At 36.1% G+C, this 14,914-nt stretch overlaps 2 protein-coding genes across 2 annotated transcripts in view; one reads left to right on the top strand and one right to left on the bottom strand.

The window, feature by feature from the left end:
- coro7 (coronin 7) overlaps positions 1-14,914 on the bottom strand; it is a gene marked incomplete at its 5' end in the record, with an annotated part of 147,468 nt that overhangs the window by 22,676 nt on the left and 109,878 nt on the right. The gene's annotated exons all lie outside the window — the stretch shown is intronic.
- Positions 11,553-14,914, top strand: part of LOC107715639 (vasorin-like) — a 28,955-nt gene continuing 25,593 nt past the window's right edge. Inside the window, exon 1 of the mRNA XM_016521794.1 lies at positions 11,553-11,775. The gene's annotated coding sequence lies outside the window, so the exon portion shown is untranslated. The remainder of the gene's footprint in view (positions 11,776-14,914) is intronic.

Below are 14,914 nucleotides of genomic sequence, written 5' to 3'. Positions count from 1 at the left end.
ACACTGGTAGGTTGGCTCCTTTTTTGGGAAAAAAAAAAAAAAAAAAAAGGAAGGTTCTTTCAGATTTGCTTGGATTTAAAGCACTGGTCAAGGCTAATTTTGACTGTTGAAGTGAATAGGTTAATGAAAGTCAACATGAAACAGCATTCCCATCCAATTTTACGGATAAAGAGACATAAACAGATGTGGAGAGAGGTGCGGGTTCATCATCCGACTCTACAAATGTTTTAGCACTGGTACGACCTCCTGCTCTGTTTGACTATGATTACTATCTTCTGTCCTGTGAAGCACTGATATGTGGCAAAGTTTCCTCTCCATATCTGCATGTGTTTGTCTCTGCTCTCCGAGGGTCGTGTGCTGATATCTCCAGCTCTCTCTCTCTCTCTGAGGGATCAGGAAACACATCGCATGGACACATTCCTGAGACATGCAGAACACACACATGCTGCAAACACACATCAGTCATGTCCGTGCATGTCCTACATATTGCACTCAGGTTTACATTTACCACTCTAACATGCCAAAATAACTCGCAAATGCATGGGTAGATGTCATATTTAATTTCACTGGAGTAACAACAAAGCTGTCTTACAGTCTTAAGGTTTGAACTTTATTCCAGTTTGTCCACTGGACATTTTTTTGGAAATGTTTTTCTACGTTTTGTCTGCAGAAACCCTAAGTACGCAACAGTAAAACCCACTCAACAGACTGTGTGTGTATTTCTTTCACTTGCGACAAATTAAATATGACATCTACTCAGTTCATCGTGTATATATATCACTAACATAAACAGGCAAGTTAAAGTAGTACTGCGGTAAATCGCTCTTTAAAAGCTCAAAAGAGAGAGAAAAAAAAACGGCCTAGTAAGAACGTAAATTTAACGCAAACAAAAAACACCAGATACGAATGAGTAAAACATGTCAAAAAGCCAAATATTAAGGTCAGATATAGTGCAGATACAGTTATGTTGTGAGTTAGTAGAGTAAGATGGTGTTACACAGGTGATAATGGACAAGAATAAAATTTAGAGAGTTTTTTTGTGCTTAAATTAACATTTAAAGACTGTAAAATGCAGGTTAAAAACCTGTTAACTTAACAGTCAGTTTCCTTGCTGTAACAGATGTTTTGCGTAACATTTCACGTTATTCTGAAGTAAATTAAAATACTATTAAATTACTATCAAATTTACAGTTTTTGGAGTAAAAAAGAACCGTAATTTACAGTGAAAAAAACATAAATCAACATTCCCCGAAATTCTTCACTTTTTATGGTATTTGGTCATGGTATTATGGTATGGTCATTAGTTATGCACATTACAGTTGTATGTTACATCTTATTTTATTAAATTTATGCTTATCGCATTATTTTAGTGTCATGTGTGTTACCATGATGGTGTTTTGTATTTTAGGTTCGTATATTAACATTACAGTATATCAGTTAAAAAAATTTTTTACTGTAAATTTAAATTCAATCCATAAAACCTAACATGTTGCTACTGTATTTTTTTTACAGTAACGTTCTGGCAACCACAGCTGCCTTTTTTAGTGTACACTTTACAGATTTTTTTTAAAAGTATAGTGCATTAAAGCTGTGCATTTACTGTATTAGTACACTGACTGCAAGAATTTTCACTCAGAAATTGCTAGTAAATTTCACAAATAATCACTAAGAATCGGCAAGTACACTCAGAATTAAAGGTACAAAAGCTGTCACTGGGGCGTTACCTTTTCAAAAGGCACACTTTAATTCTAAGATTGAATTAAATGTGAAATTCTGAAAGACTGAAATAGTATTTTCTTGTAAAACGTACTGCAGTCATCTTTGTTTTATCAACAATTTTGAAAAATCATTTTTACAGTGCATATAATAAGCTGCAGTGTATACCAGCGTGTGCGTCTATCTCTGTCAGAGTCGGGTCAGTGTTGCAAACTGTGCCCTTTCCCATCTACCCTTCCCTTCCCCTAAAACAGCAAACCGTAAATCTGCTGCTCACCTACACAGAGAGACAAACCAACCAAACAATATAATCCTGACGACTGGCCCTACAGACGCCTGCAGATCATCACACAGATGTGTTTGTGTGTCCAGCAACACACTTTCAAAACAGTGACTCTCAACCTCAAGATCCACAGTATACTTGGAAAGATTTTAACAATGTTAAAACTGTAAAATTAATATATTAAAATGGCTAATTATGATTAATCTTGTATATACATTTGTGTATAGGATCAAATATTGAAATATCAAATATATAATACTTTTATCCAACAAGGATGGATGAAATCATAAGTACATTAAAAGTGCAGTGAATGCTGTTCTTTCAAACTTTCTATTCATTAAAAAACCCTTAAAAACATCTCAGTTTCCACAAAAATATGAAGCAGCAACAGCTGTTTTCAGCATTGATGATAATTAGAAATGTTTGTTGAGCAGTAAATCAGCATAATAGAGTGATTACTGAAGGATCATGTGACACTGAAGACTGGAGTAATGATGCTGAAAATTCAGCTTTGATCACGGGAATAAATTACATTTTAATACCTATTCAAATAAACAACAAGTATTTTAAATTGTAAAAATATGTCCCATTTTTGCTGTTTTTACTGTATTTTTTGTCAAATAAGTGACTTAAGCTTAATAAGTGACTTAAGCTTTGTTGAGCATAAGCGACTTATTTCCAAAAAAATTTAAAATATTCAAATATACCAGATATCATAAAAGCCATACATAAAAATATAATTTTAGGCTATATTGCTCAACACTAGTTATGTTTAATGTATGGTCTGTTTTGGTGGGCCGGTCCAGCTCATATTTCAAACCGCAGTCTATCTGTACCTGCACAAATTTCTCCAGTCAGACGTCAGATAACACTGGCACTGATAAAATCATATCTCAGACACTAAATCAATAACTGTGTACACAGACAGCTATGAGTGAGCAGCAGAGGCCAAAGACACTCAAGAAACTGCTCAATACAGATTCAGCTCGAGCGCTCAGATTCACAAAGATCTTACCAAAGAAGTTAAAGGGTTAGTTCACCCAAAAATGAAAATTAGGCTGCGTTTTACTCACCCCCGAGGCATCCTAGGTGTATATGTCTTTCTTCTTTCAGACGAATCCGTTATATTAAAAATCGTCTTTGATCTTTCAAGCTCTATCATTGCAGTCAGGCGCAACGCTGAACTCATACGTCATGCTCCCGGAACTGCTTCTGTGTACAACTGCTGGCGCAAGCTAGATTAAAGTGATTATTACGTTTTGAATATGGATATTTATCTTACAAAAACGCATCGATTCACTACAGGAGGCCTTTGTTCACCCCCCGGAGCTGTGCGAGGCACTTTTTTTTATGCATGGGTGCTTTTTATTTAACTTATTTTGGACTGATGCACTGCAACACCCGCTGACTGCAATGATAGAGCTTGAAAGATCAAAGACAATTTTTAATATAATTCCGAAAGAATGAAGAAAGTCATATACACGTAGGATGCCTCGGGGGTGAGTAAAACGCAGTCTAATTTTCATTTTTGGGTGAACTAACCCTTTAAGTACTGTACATTCTTAAGCTAAATGATAAACTTAAGCTAAATGAAGAACTTTGTTCCAAAGTGCAAGTTTTGAAAAATTCTTAAGAAGTTCTCAATGATTTTCTTAAGAACATCTATAAAAAAAATTTTCTTAAGAAGGAAATCACAGGTTTTGGTGATATCTGATTACATGACTCGCAATTCAACTCAATCAAAAACACCTCAAAGGCAGTTCTTCTTGAAGAATTGTATTCCTAAGTATGTTTTGTGAATTCGGCCTCAGAATGTAAGTAGAGCAACTGTACTGCAATGTACACCTTAGTCACAATAAGTACAATTTACTAGACTCTAATGAAACCCACATACACACAAAAACAAGCACTGCTACACAAACACTAGTGGTCACAAATGACAGATTCAGCAATTTGTTGCAGCATGTGTACATTTCTGGTTGTTGTTCGTCAGCTTCATTTGTTTGTTTTCTGGGTCTCTTTTGTATGCACATTTAACGGGCACGGCTGGCATTATAAAACCACTGGCAACAGCACTGGAAATAAACAAATCGCAGCTATGGAGTTTCTCCATAACCCACTGTGTCTTTGTCTTCTGAGTGGCTGCTATCAGTGTTTATCTGTCTCTCTTTCTCTTCTTCTGTCTCTATCTGCTGTGCAGTATCTGTGTGTGTTTTTGGAAGAGTGCATGATAAGGTCACCATGTGTGCAGCTTGTGTGTGTGTGTGTGTGTGTGTGTGCAGCTTGTGTGTGTGTGTGTGTTTATGAACATCATCTCAGCTGACTGCCATGGAGGCCTGACAGACAAACAAACACCACATGTCCTCCGTCCCGTCGTCTCTGTCCTATCCATCCACTCCTGTCTTTTCTTTCTAAAGCAGACCGGATTAGTCACCTGAGCACGGCGTGCTGACCTGTCAAGTGTTTATCATACCTGGATGCACACGCGAAGACATCGGGCCCCACATAGCGATCATTGCTGAGAGCTGCTGAGATCATACCTCTAGCAAACCACAAACATCAGGCCGCTCATTCCACACATACCACACAACACTGAGAGAAGCAGCAGATCTCATCCAAACACTGCTGTGCTGACTGCATAGACTGGATTTTATGGGCCAGATTTGCTAAACAAGGCAAATTAGCGTTAGAGCGCAATTCCATTAGCGCTGTCAAAAGATTAATCACGATTAATCGCATCCAAAATAAAAGTTTTTGTTTACATAATATATGTGTGTACTGTGTATATTTTTATGTATATATAATTACACACACATGCAGTATATACAGTATATCTATATGTATTTGTATTTACATGTATATATTTATATTTATATTTATATTATATATAAATATATATAATATATAAACATAACATATTTTTCTTAAATATTTACTGTATGTGTGTGTATTTATATATACATAATAAATATACACCGTACACACGTGTTATGTGACAAAAACTTTTATTTTGGATGTGATTAATCGCGATTAATCGCTTGACAGCACTAAATTCCATGAAAGCGCCGATGAGAGGGGAAAATTTCTGTGTGTGATTTACTGACAAGATGCACATTAAAGAACACAGACGCAGCCAGTGCAATCTACCAAGAGCAGTGCAAATTACCGCCTGCTTTAAGACATGCTTTTTTGGGCGTTAAATGATGCCGCAAATACCAGTGAATTGACGAGCGGAAATCTTAGTAAATCGCGTTGCGTGAATAACTGTGTCCACGCCTTTTCAGCACTAATTTCCCACTGCGTGTCTTTAGTAAGTCCTGACAGTAATTTTTTTAACGCCAAATGAGGGTTTCGCGCTGGCGCAAGCTGATAGTAAATCTGGCCCTTAGGCATCAAAAATGAAATTCAAATCTCACAATTACACTGAATTTGTTGCTGGTGGTCATCAAGTGGTGTTTTTTTTTAAGCTAGATGGCCTAACGAGATTAGTGTGTTGTAACTGTCCATCGATTGTGAGAGTCTGATCACAAATGGAATGTGTTGATAGTAAAAATAAGTTCAGCTGCTAAAACTATCTATGAATACAATGAGCGATTATCTGCGCATGAATCAAGCTCTGTCACAGTTCATTTATCATGTGTTATTGTTGCATGTGCATTCCTTAATGTATCTGATAAATCATCCTTAAACTTGGCAGATGAGTTTATAATCAATTATAAATATATAATTGACAATGTTGGGGTTTGTAAGATTTTTTAAATGCTTTTGAAAGAAGTCTCTTGTGCTCACCAAGGCTGCATTTACTTGATGTAAAATACAGTAAAAACAGTAATAGTGTGAAATATATTTAAAATTTTAAATAGCTGTTTTCTATGTGGATATACGTTAAAATCTAATTTATTCCTGTGATCAAAGCTGAATTTCAGCATCATTACTCCAGTCTTCAGTGTCGCATGATCCTCCAGAAATCATTCTAATATGCTGATTTGATGCTCAAGAAACATTTCTGATTATTATCAATGCTGAAAATGGTTGTGCTGCTTGAAACCGTGATATTTTTTTTTTCCAGGATTCTTTGATTAATAGACAGAACGGCATTTATTTGAAACAGAAATCTTTTGTAACAATAAAAATGCCTATAAATTTGTTTTAATTCAAATTAATCGAACTAAATAAATCTGAATTGAAATCAGTTTAAAAATACTTGTGAGAGGTAAAAATACTTATGCCTTTTTTAGAGTATTATATCAGAGTAGTATATTGTTAGTTTAGAAACATACTCTATTAATGGGAAACTCTACTGAAATCAAATGAGTCAAGTCTTCTGTGCGCATCATGTTATTTGAGTTCCTGGGGGCCACACAAAAGAGGTGCTCAACGCCGCCCCCTATATGTGCCAGTCAACATGTGCAGTGACTGAGTACTGAGAAGCACTGAAATGAAGGAAAAAGCTGAGAGATTCCCAGCCTCTCCCATGGGAACGGACCACTCTCTCTCTCTCTGGCAACATGACATAACTCTTCTGACTGTCATCACAGCGTTTCCCACTTAAATTCTCTCCCCTTCCTTCACACTAGTCCTATCCACATGGATAAAGGGCTTTCTCTCTGTGAAGCTAATACATCCTATCAGCTTTAGTGTGAGTGATAAATCTCACCAAACTCATCAAGAACATGTCCGGCTCATATTTCACTCCAGAAAAAGATTAAGTATATTTTGCAGAAAGCCTATTTTTAGGAACATTTTTTGCATTGTGAGTTTAATCAAATTAAAACAATTAATGAAACAGTTAATTATAACTATTGATAGATATGTAAAATGAATGAATGAATGAACACATATGAGGATTAAAAAAAAAAAAGATATTATTTTGCAAAATATTATTATATTTTGCAAAAAGCCTATATTTTTATAGGACTATTTTCACATTGTGACATTATTTTCATGATAATTATGTGCATTTTCCACCAAATTCTCAGTTTTAAATTAAAAAAAAAAATTATTTAAATGATAAAATACATTTAAAGTACAGTCTTAAGGATCTGTCATGGCATGCTTAAATCACAAGAAATAGATCAACTATATTTTGTAGAAAGCATATTTTTAGGAACAATTTTGCAATGCAAGTTTATAAAGCAAGCAAGTAAAAGTACATAAGTAAAAGTAGAATGTACAATTAAAGTATGTAAAGCAAATAAACTGACAATTAATTAAACACTTCATTAAAACATTTGTTTGGTAAACAAACAAACAACCAACCAAGCAAGTAAAAGTAAAATGCGCAAATCCTCAATTAATTAAAACATTTAAACATTATTAAAACAACTGTTAGATATGTAAAATTAATGAATACACATATGCATACAGTACATGAGGAATTTATAAACAGGAAAATATTGCAGAAAGCATATTTTCACATTGTGACATTATTTTCATGATTAAGTACATTTTTCCTCCCAATTTTCAATATTGCACTGCAAAAAATATATTAAAGTACAATTTTCATATTTGATGTACACAATTTACGCACATTTTAATCAAAATACACCGCGCCAAGACAGGAGAATGAGTTTTTATTTTAATTAGGATAATGTGAATTTGAGGAGGAAATTGTCATGCAAAAATTTTTTCCATTCAAGTCATTTTGATTTTGGGATGAAATAAAACCCATTTTTTTCATGAGATTCTCCCATTTACGAGCATTAACACGAGTCGGACTGTGGGAACCCTGAGTAGGTGACATCTCATGACATCTGACACGTCCCAGGCCAAAAGCGTGGTGTTGATTCAGTGGGCTCTGGTTACGGGGTCAGGGTCTATCAGCACGAGCGTCTGCCTCGGTTTAAACCACTTCTTCTTTAACCATCAGCACTTAGCAGGCTTTCCTCAAGCTCTCTATCTCTGTCTGAGCTCTTTATTTCACATTTACCAATGAACACGCCACAGGAAGAATCGCCAACAATTGAGCGGGTCATTATATGAGCAGAGAGGACCAGGTGGAAACGTCATTATGGGGGTCAGTTCTATAAATGTCATATTCACATGAGCGGGTGCGAGACAGGAGTTTGGCATATGGACACGAACACCTGGTTTTTACAGTACACTGCTGTGGGCCAACCACACTTGGAGCTATAAAGTCGAGTCAGTCTATGGCCGTAAAAAACAAATTAATTTCTGTCGCTCATGCTAATGGCAGTCTCTGAAAACGCGAAATATGTTTCACCACTTCACCGCTGTGAGTTTCAAAGCCTCAGACTGACTCTGAAGAACCAGGTGAGCAGAGACTAAAGCAAAAATAATCCGGAAACCTATGATAAACTAAGACATTTAGATGTTTTACCACGTTACTGACAGCTTTGTTAAGATACAGTTAGTAAGTAAAGCATGCAAAGCAAGTACATACAGCAAATAAGAGTCATTTAAGAAAGAATGTGAGTAAAGCAAATAGAAATAATAGAAAAAAATTGAACTATAAAGCAAGTAAACAAGTAAAAGTGCTAAATTTAGACAAAGCAAATCAATTATACAAGATATATTTAATTGTTTATTTAATTAACATGAATTAATTCATTGTTAGACATGTAAAGCAAACAAACAAATAAATGTGGAATTTAAAACCTGAAAAGGAAGAAAAGAAAAGAAAATGTATGTGTTTTCATCTTTGTATGAAAATTCTTTAAATAAATAAATAAACAAACAAACAAACAAATAAATACATTTTACAAAAGGAAAATTATAAAGGAAGAAAAAAATGATGTCATAAAAATTTTATGCTTTTGCATATGCAAATATTTTTGTTTTATTATTGCACTGTTTTTATTTTTATATTTTTATTAAATAAGCAAACAAACAAACAAACAAACAAATAAATAAATAAATGAAGACACTTACAAAGAAAAATTAAAAAGAAAAGAAAAGAAAAGCTTATACTTTACTGGTACCATTTTTTTGTTTTGCTTTGTTTTTACATACTGTAAGTTGTTTTGTATTTTGTGTTTTTCATCTTTGTAAGGAAATTCCTTAAATAAATAAATACATTTTACAAAGTGAAAATTAAAAAGGTGATGTTTTTGCATATGCAAATATTGTTCGTTTATTTGTTCTATTTTCGCACTGTTTTTATTTTTATACTTTTTATGAAATAAATGAAAAAATAAATGAGGAACTTAAAAAAAGTAAAATAAGAAAATAAAAAGCTTAAAAAAAAAAGAAAAGAAAAGATAAAAGCCTACTTGCATACTCTAAGTTGTTTTGCACGGTTTAATTTGTATTTTTGTATGCAAATTCTTTGGCAATACAAATGTTTAAAATGCCAAAAAATATTTGTCACGCCAAAAAACTGAAACAGAAACAGAGAAGCGGAAATGCGGAGAATGAGAAAATGATGAATAGGACTAAAGCACTGGTGCAGGATGAAGAAACCTCAAATATTTATTTTAGTGATAAGTAATGACAGACGGGTGTTTGGATGTGAATGTGGAAACAACACACACACACACACTTGCAGGCTGAGCTGATAAACACATGAAGTGTTCCTCTGTCCCGCTGACACCTGTCACATACTGAATCCTTCAGTGCCATCAACAGCCTGTCTGTACAGTCTAAACTTCCCCTGTTCTTATGAGATTTACTGCACCTAAAACCCAAACCAGAGAGCGCCGAGAGCTTTCATCTGAGCCCCCGAGACGTAAACACACCTTAAACAGGACGACAGATCCATCATCAGTGGATCTTAATGTACAGTATAAACTGCATACTGAATACTACTGTCAAAAAATAGCATGCAACATTTCAAAAAACAGTTGTGTATGTTTAATTTAAACAGTCACAGAAATACCATGCACACTATACTTTGAACTAGTAGGGGTAGTATGGTAGTACGCAACTCTAAACAGCCAGAGAGAGATGCTCTGTTCTTCTGATAAACTGCATGAGGAGGATTTATTTTGTGTGAACAAACACAGTTTAGCATTGTCTGCGCATCGGATCTGCACTAAACACGCATGAAATTGTTTATCTGTTCCTGCCGTTCAATGTAATGTGTAACAGATGTGCTGTCTGCATGTGCGCTTCATATACTGTAAATACACATCACAGAAAGGATATATAGGGGTGGATGACATACTTCTGGGAAGCTGACATGCTAAAAATGGGTTGAATTGCATTTTGCTATTTCATCATTATGCATGCAGCTTGTATGTTCAAATGAAAGCGAACATTTGTAGTTTTAAAAACTACACGGAACAAGAAAGCAGTCTCATCACTGTGATGCAGGTCTCAATCGAGTTACTGTTACTATTTTAAACCGTTCGCAAGCACACAGCAGCTGATGGTTTATAGTTCAGTTACTGGACCATCAAGAGCTGCGAGGGAAGATTTCAGCATGAGAATCACGTCCTGAGCGCAGCTTTCTGTGGTTTCGGGTTCATAACACATGACCTGAGATGCACTGACTGTAATGGAGACTGCAGAACTTCAACAAGCTCATTTAAATCCATTCACAAGTAACAAAGAGATATTTGTTGATTCCATTGAGAGCCAGAAACTACTGAACTTATGAATGATAGAACGATATATACATAGAATGATAGATAGAACGATAGATAGATATATAGAATAATAGATAGATAGAATAGACAGACAGACAGACAGATAGATAGATAGATAGATAGATAGATAGATAGATAGATAGATGACAGATAGACAGACACAGATAGACAGACAGACAGATAGATAGATGACAGACAGAGACAGACAGACAGACAGACAGACAGATAGATAGATAGATGACAGACAGATAGATAGATGACAGAGACAGACAGACAGACAGACAGACAGATAGATAGATAGATAGATAGATGACAGACAGACAGACAGACAGATAGATAGATAGATAGATAGATAGATAGATAGATAGATAGATAGATAGATAGACAGACAGATAGATGACAGACAGATAAATAGATGACAGACAGACAGACAGACAGATAAATAAATGACAGACAGACAGATAGATGACAGACAGACAGACAGATAAATAGATGACAGACAGACAGACAGACAGATAGATAGATAGATAGATGACAGACAGACAGACACAGATAGATAGATAGATAGATAGATAGATGACAGACAGACAGACAGACAGATAGATATAGAAAGATAGGTAGATAGATATATAGTTAGATAGATAGATAGATAGTTTAAATACTTATAAGTAATATGTAGCTCATTCTAAAAGTTTTTAAAAATGTGGTACATTTTTTTCACACTACAATAATGTAAATGAAAGGTATGCAAGAGCACAAATATCGTGTGTCTGCGCATGAATATAGTAGCCTACATTTTGAAAGCTTTTAAATAATGTGGTATATTTTTAACACACTAAACACTACAGTGATGTAAATGAAGGGTATGCAAAAGCAGAAATGTCAGCGCGTGTGTCTGCGCATACCGGTCCGGCGAGTTGAAATGCAAAAAAAAAAAAAAAGCCGGGAGCGCGTCCAAAGCGCTCGCGCGCTCCCGCCGCTCCTCCCAGAGTGAAGTTAAAGCGCGAGGCCAGCGCAGCGCTCCGGAGTCTCTCCGCGGACACTCGGACTGAACTTTCCAAAGGGACTCTCTATCAAAACCACTGCATATCAACTCCACTCGAGCATACATGAGACATATTTCATATCGTTCGGAAAGAAACGCGAGTTGTTGGATAAATTAACACAGGACTTACGGAACGCGCTCGGTGCGTTTGCCTCCAATGCGCCGCTGATGCGCTCGAGCTGGTGAGTGAAACTCAAGTTTAAAGAGTGAAAAAGACGAGAAATAACACTTGTGTTGTGTTTTTAACACATTCGGATGTTGATTTTACAGTGTTAGTGTGAAAATACCTACATTACCGATCTCAAATTCATGTGTAGACGAACCCATATGTATTACAGCTCGTGTTTACATTATGCATATAGATTCATTTAGCAGGCAAATGAGCAATAGCCCTATTGCTTTTAATACACAAGAAATGCTCTCTAAGAGTTATCTTAGATGCGCTGCAATAAAGTTTCAAAGTTAGACTGAAACTTTAATCGTCCGTTCACGGTTTTACAAACACTGCATTGGTTCAGAGCGTTTCAAAAGGTTTGATGCTGGTGCACTTGAGTGTAAAGTGTGCATGCGTAACGTAATGTTGTGCATATTACCAGCATTGTGCACAAGCATACGAACAACTATTCAGCAAAAGTCTGTATTTAAACGCTTTAAAATAGGGGTCTTAAGTTGCTATAAGTTCTTAGTGCTTCATTGAAGGTTCTACAGGTCAGTATTTGGGTTCTGGGTTCCTTAAGGCACCAATGGTTTTCTAAAGAACTAAAGAAAAGTTCATTGTAGAACCTAAAACAGTTCTTCAATGGAATCAGGCTGCAAAAACCCTGTTTAGTTCAAATTAGAACCTTTATTTTTAAGACTGTATATGCCTTTTATACACATACACACACTCTTAAATGCTATATAATCATTGTGGAATAAATGAAAAGCTCTGAACGACCAATGCAAACGTTGGGGACTTCAAGTGTTTGACCGCAGCAGGACAAAAGCATTGCGTCTGGACTGCGCCGGCTTCTATTTCTCTCAGAGAAAGCGTATTTTGGTGCCGTTTGCTTTTATTTTAGGAGCTGGTTCCACATCAAACTCTGGCAGTCGAGAAGTTCAGCAAACAAATGGCCACAAACAGGTTTATTTTGGTCCGCTCAACAGGAGTTCAAATGTAGTGCTGCGACTCAAACGCAAGTCTGTTTAGTCACACGGGCGTAAAGGAGATTAAATGTTATTACTTCTGGTTTTACCGACTTTATTTCATGTTTCTAATTCTTACTCAGTGGCGTGTCGGTGATTAGTCCAAGAGAGGGAGGGAAGCCGTCAACTATCTTGTCTGGGTCATAAAACTGTCATAAAATAAATTAAGTGATAAAAAATTTATATAATACAGACCTGAGGGCAGAAGCAAAGACAGATGCTCTTCTAAGAGCAAGTAATACATTTAGGTTATAAATAAAAAGAAAGACAATATACCCATAAATCTTACAATTACATTAAAGATATTCAGATGTTAAGAAGTTTCTTTGGCATAAATCTCTTTATTCCTGAAGAATAAGAATCGGACCAAAAAGTGACCAAATCTTGACATATTACCGTCATCTTTCAATTAAGAGCCTGAAGGAAATGTGAAACACATGTCTGTTAGTATTCTGTATATTTATCTCTGCCTGTGTAATTGCAGATTTCAGCGCTAGTTTATGATAGCAAGCTGATATGGAAAGCAGGCGCCTCGCGAGCGGTGTCATTCAAACATGTGATAATCATCTTTGTGTGGCTCGAAACAGGCACAGAACGCCGTTTAGTCTTTAATTGCATTTAAGTTCAGCGGAAAGCCCGACACTATACTCAGAAGCAATAAAATCCTTCGAAAACACAACTGAAAGCCCCATTCAATGCTTTTTTGTCACAGAGAAGCGTTTGTTTGAGCACCAGGCTGGACTTTGAACTTTGCTTTCCTTTTCTTGCACAAAATGAGAAGTTTTGTTTTGATTGCATCCTCTTTCCTGGCTGAAGGCTTTACGGATAAAATATCTTAATGCATATGTGAAACCGTGTAAACTAATACGAATCAGACTCCGTGGATGGAGACCAGAGTACCTTCCTGTGTGCGTGCAGTTCAGGGTTTCATACTTTCTAGTGGCTTCCTAAATTCCTTGGCACTTGCAAATGTCGAAGAGAGGAGATTGTGTAGATGTTGAGAAGACAAAGCGGAAGGTGAGAGGATATGAGAAAGGATGAAACTAGAGGGAAAAGCAAATATTCCTCTCTGTGAGACTTCATTAAAGGAACAGTTCACCCAAAATTGAAAATTAGATGAAAATGTACTCCCCCTCAGGCCATCCAAGATGTAGATGAGTTTGTTTCTTCATCAGAACAGATTTGGAGAAATGTAGCATTTCATCACTTGTTCACCAATGGATCCTCAGCAGTGAATGGGTGCCGTCAGAATGAGAGTCCAAACAGCTGATAAAAACAGTTTACTTCTTTCAAACATGCAGCTTTTCACTTCACAAGACATTAATGGATTAACGGGAGTCATTTGGATTACTGTGTTTGGACTCTCATTCTGACGGCACCCATTCACTGCAGAGGATCTATTGCTGAGCAAGTGATGCAATGCTACATTTCACCAAATCTGATGAAGAAACAAACTCATCTACATCTTGGATGGTTTGAGGGTGACTAAATTTTCAGCAAAATGTCATTTTTGGAACTATTCATTTAAGGAGCTGTGAGTGGGGTGGGCGCTCGACTAAAACTTTTAACTGTAATTAACTTTACAAGATAATTTTCCCGACATATGGCATCATGCAAATAAATGCGGTATGCTTGAGGCAATTATTGAGTGAAAATGAAAATTCTGTCATCATTTACATAAACAACGATCACAAAACTCGCACTTCTTGTTGTTAATTGTAAATAAAAGTCTCTTTAACCTTAAACCAACCTTCCATGAAGCAATAATGTAAAACAATAAGCTCCTGTTTTGGTATCATCTGATACGCCGCTAGAATGTGCGTCTGACAGCAGACGAGACTGTGTGGCAAATCAAGCTCCTCGTGCCAGCTTTCCTCGCAGTGTCAAAATAACATCCCTATGGTATTTCCCTACCGTTCTGTCCAAACACCATCACTCACTGCTCAGAACAGAACCACAGGCTTTTTGTGCTAAACACACACACACACACAACTCTACACATCTAAAAGTTCTCTTGAAGACCACCTCCTTGTGTCTGTGCTGCAGTATTATTAATCGTGTCATGAATGCAGGACATAATACTTCTGTCTGTCTCTCCTTTTTACAAGATGTAATATAAGTCTCATGTGTCCCCAG

The sequence above is a fragment of the Sinocyclocheilus rhinocerous genome, unplaced genomic scaffold, assembly GCF_001515625.1.
Source record: "Sinocyclocheilus rhinocerous isolate Xijiao unplaced genomic scaffold, SAMN03320098_v1.1 scaffold239, whole genome shotgun sequence".
Classification (NCBI taxonomy): Eukaryota; Metazoa; Chordata; class Actinopteri; order Cypriniformes; family Cyprinidae; genus Sinocyclocheilus; species Sinocyclocheilus rhinocerous.
Note: the sequence above shows the minus strand (reverse complement) of the source record. Positions and strands in the feature narration are given on the sequence as shown.